General features: G+C 45.9%; 1 pseudogene; it reads right to left on the bottom strand.

Moving 5' to 3' along the window:
* Window positions 1-1,924: 1,924 nt before the first annotated feature.
* Window positions 1,925-2,044, bottom strand: LOC136634558 (5S ribosomal RNA; annotated as a pseudogene).
* Window positions 2,045-4,573: the final 2,529 nt, after the last annotated feature.

The raw sequence follows: 4,573 nt of genomic DNA, 5'->3' as shown, positions 1-4,573 counted from the left end.
TCAACACTGCCTGGTTGTGACTCTCCTGGATTTCAGGGAGGGCTCTTTCCTTATCCCTCCCTAAAGATGCCAGGAATTTAACCAAGAATTTTCTGCATGCAGAACTACAAAGCTATAGACCCACATGCTCTTTACCCCACTGTCCATTAATCACATGATTTTTTTCCCCTTTTCCTTTACTGCCCCTCACTTATGTGCGGGGTTGGCCCATTCAGGAGGCCTATTGAGGTGGCAGCCTCAGGCAGTAGGTTGGTATGGGACTTCCCATTTCTGTTTGTTTCTCTTCCTCTTCCCGTTCCCTGGTTTGGAAAAGGAAGAGGAGGATGAAGCTGAAGTATGGAGGAGACGCTGTAGTCTAGCCTACCACTTTTGCCGTACACTTCCTCTTCTCCTCCAACCACCTCTTTTCCAATCCACAGAGGAGTACAGGCTGGCACATCACTTAATAAGAGGAGGCACCATTTAGCATATCAGCCCCAGGGCTGAGAGGTATGGAACTGGCCCTGTTTATATGACTGAAAGGAGGAGGAAGAAGGTATGCTTAACATAGCCAACAGAGAAATGTGTGATGTGCTACATATGGCCACTAGGTGTCGCTGTTGTCTACTCACATTTCCCCCTTTGGCTTCACAGACAGAACCTATAACCCAGTGGTACTCAAACTTTTCCAGCCAGTGGTTCCCTTGACACACGTGTCTGTTGGCCTTGACTCCCCATCATGTTCCTGAGGGCTGGAAGTGACATCATTATACAGGAAGTGGCCAGAAATATAAACTATATTAACTATATTAATCATATCATTGATTAAATGCAGATCTTAAAAATATATTATTAATACACAGCAATATGCATGCTTTATAAATGATCAGCTGCTGATCACTGTTGGAGACAGGATGCTGGAGTAGGTAGATTTTGTCTGGTCCAGGAAGACTCATTTTTTTAACTTTGTAAGCATACCAATAGAATTGTTTTATCAAATGAACTTTGTGAACAACCAGTCTGACCAACATTACGCACACACACACACACCCCTGTGGACCCCAGTTCAACTAGTCATTTCTCCCATTCTCCTTGGATGGGATTGAACGCTTTATTAATTTAATTAAATTAAATTTTTCCATCAGCTGGTGGAGAAAACAAAAATAGACCATGAAAATATATCAGAGCTGATAAGGATTTGGTTAGGAAGCTGATTTGTCTCCTATACTAGGAGATGCACAGCTCAAGCCTATGCATGTCTACTAGGAAGTAAGTCCCATTAGAGTCAATGGGGCTTACTCCCAGGAAAGTGTTGATAGGATTGGGCTGGTAATCATTTCATCAATGGCTGATAAGTACTCCCTTCAAATAGCAAGATTCATCATTTTAAAAATACAGCCTCTGCTCTTCAGTCAAACAACAAGATTAATAAATCACTTTAAAAACAGTACCCTTTTTCTGCTCCTGGCCAAGTAAAGTGTGTGCTTGTTTCTCCCCTCCCCCCTTTGCCAACTGCATGGAAACAACTTTAAGGGGGAGGAAAGCAGGAAAGTTTGGAGATTGAAAGGGGGAGTGGAAGAGGGAAGGGGTTGAAAATTATGATTGTCCGCCTGCAATCAGCACTTCTAAGGAATAAGCAGAAATCCAGCCCTGAGTTCTTTTCTGGGTGAAGTCTCATCTCTCGTTTCCTACCTGGAACGCAGCCATGAAAGGCACAGACAACCAAAACATTCTCCCTCTCTGCAGAGGTGTTGATGTGGGAGAATTTTTTTATCATGCCATCTAAGCACATGGATCTTTCAATTGAGTGAAAGGACAGCTCCCTGCCTCAAGGGGGTTACAATTTAGACATTGACTCAAGGGAGACTACAGATGGCAGAAGGGAGATGGAGGATAGAGGAAGAAGAATGGTTGGCAACCTTCAGTCTCGAAAGACTATGGTATAAGCCTACAGCACCAGGTATTCCCAGGTGGTCTCCCATCCAAGTACTAACCAGGCCTGACCCTGCTTAGCTTCCAAGATCAGACAAGATTAGGCATGTGCAGGGTAACAGTTGCTGCAGAGGATAGGGGAAATGGGAGGGGAAATCAGTTACTTCTGCTCAAGCCATTTCTGCCCAATGTTGTATATATGCAACAGGGATCAAAAGTGCACACCTGTGGGCTGGGCAGAAATGGGTTCAGCACAGTTACAGAAAGAGGAGGAGACCAAGGTGTTGTGCTAGAGCAGCCATTTTTAACCACTGTGCCGTGGCACACTGGTGTGCCACGAGTGGTCCACAGGTGTGCCACAGGAATTTGGGGGAAGGTCATTTATTAATATGGCCAATGGGAGATGTGAGTCCCCACTGGCAGCTTGGTGTGCCTTGTCCATTGTCAAAAACCTGGTGGTGTGCCTTGACCATTTTAGTGCCTTCTCAGTGTGCTCTGAGATGAAAAAGGCTGAAAATCACTGTGCTAGTGGTTTAACAGAAAATGTGGGAGAAGGGATTTGAAGGAAGGGAAAGAATAAGCATCTTGCAAGTATTCTGGGAGGCAGTTGTAAATGTAAATGATAGCAAGAGAGAAAGGACAGCATGCTCACAAGGTCATACTGCATAAATTAGACCTTATTTATAGTCTTAGGAGACTATAAATGAGATGAATGGGAATATTTATGGTCAGCTGAAACTGGTCTAAAACTTGAACCCTGACCTGGAACTTTCTCCTGCTCCTCCTGACTTCCTGCAAAAGTGAGAACGTGGGACAGACTTCATTGTAAAGGCCTCCCAAGTGCAAAATCAGAAGAGTCGCATTCGGTGAGCAGATCCTCGGGGGCTCTCAATAATGGCCAGCGATCCAACCCTGAAGCTATTCCCTTTGCAGAAGTTGGACACATCTGCTCCATCAATTCCTGCTCGTGATGCAGCTGTGAACATAAAAACATAAGAAGAGCCCCGCTGGATCAGGCCAAGGGCCCATCTAGTCCAGCTTCCTGTATCTCACAGTGGCCCACCAAATGCCTCAGGGAGCACACAAGACAACAAGAGACCTGCATCCTGGTGCCCTCCCCTGTGGAAGGCCCAGGGCTTTTGTCCATCAATGCCAGGCTAGCAAACTGAAATATGAGACATTCTCTGCAGTGGTTGGAGGAAGAGAAAAGAGGAAGGGCAGATTTGCATAGGTCTGCCAGGTCTTTGGATGGTTAAAAGGAAGAGAAGCAGTTGCCCCATGAAGTTGCTCTAAATTCTCAGCCATGACTTCAACCATTTTCCTCGTCATCCTCATAGCTTATTGCACCAGTGAGAATTTGGGATGGTTTTATTGGGGGCTGGGTTGGAGGGAGTGAATGGTTCCTCCTTGGTTCATGGCTTGAAGACTTAATTTATCTTGAACTTCTGTGTGTATCATTTCTCCATTGCTGAGGCGGGTGACTCAGTTTCCCAAAGAAAGGGACATGCTAGACCCAATGGAGGGCAGGATCCTTGAGATTCACTTTAAAAAGAGCATTTAAATGGGGGGGTCATATCTCCCTGCCAGGGCATGATAAGAAAGAGGGAACTTTGGAAATCCTTGCACAGGAAGGTGGTCCCCTTTCATGCCACAGCCAGTGAGCCATTGATATGACTGTTTACTCTTTGTCCCCACGTTCCAGGCTTTGGTTCTGAAGCTGGGCTGACTCAGAGGCCTGGCACACTGTCTGTGGCCCTGGGAGATGCGGCTGTCATATCCTGTACCCTGGACAGCGTGGAATATATTAGCACTACTAATCCATCCTGGTATCGACAGAGAGCAGGGCTGCGTCCTGAACTGCTCATCTTCAAGTCTAGGGAAAGACCTTCTGGGGTGCCTGAACGCTTCTCCGGGGAGACACAGGGCAACACGGCATCGCTCACTATTGCCGCGGTGCAGGTGGAGGACGACTCAGCATTCTACTGTGCAGTGTGGCATAATGACATGTTCCACACTAGCCTGGTCAGATGCGGAACCGAAGCAAAAAGCTTGCTGGGCTGGAAAGAGGAAGGCACAACAACCCCAGAAGGAAAATGGGAAAGAGAGAGACAAAACTCCTACATATCTCCAGTGGCATAGCTAAGGGGGTGCAGGGGGTAGCAATTTAACTGGGCAACAAGCTTTAGGGGAGGGCAACAACCTTAGCTTGGCACTAGTGGCCAAAATTGTGAAAACCTTGGTATGTATGAATAATACCACTGTGTTATATACCATTGGAAAGGTAAATTAATGCTGAATGCAATGAAACAAACCACACTGGAATATCTGTATTCTATCAAACGTTATGGCCAATTAACCAGAAAACGTTTTATTTATTTATTAATAAATTAAATTTGATTTTGTTGGGCAGGGGGCTAGAAAATGTTCTTTGCCACCAGGTAGCAGATGCTTTAGCTATGCCACTGCCCCTTTTTCACTTTTTAAAGAGTCTGAGTGTGACGTCACTCTTGGAAGCGATGTCACTTCCGGGGCATCATTGTGCACTCGGTACCGGGCTACACTTTCATTGGCTATGCCAATGCATACCTCACAGTCGGACTTCTACAGATTAGCAATGCACAATTGTCTGGATCAGTGGCCCTTCCAGGCCTTGATGCTCCTA

The sequence above is a fragment of the Tiliqua scincoides genome, chromosome 14 (assembly GCF_035046505.1).
Source record: "Tiliqua scincoides isolate rTilSci1 chromosome 14, rTilSci1.hap2, whole genome shotgun sequence".
NCBI classification, from domain to species: Eukaryota; Metazoa; Chordata; class Lepidosauria; order Squamata; family Scincidae; genus Tiliqua; species Tiliqua scincoides.
The sequence above is the reverse complement of the archived record's forward strand: the minus strand, read 5'-3'. Positions and strand labels throughout refer to the sequence as shown.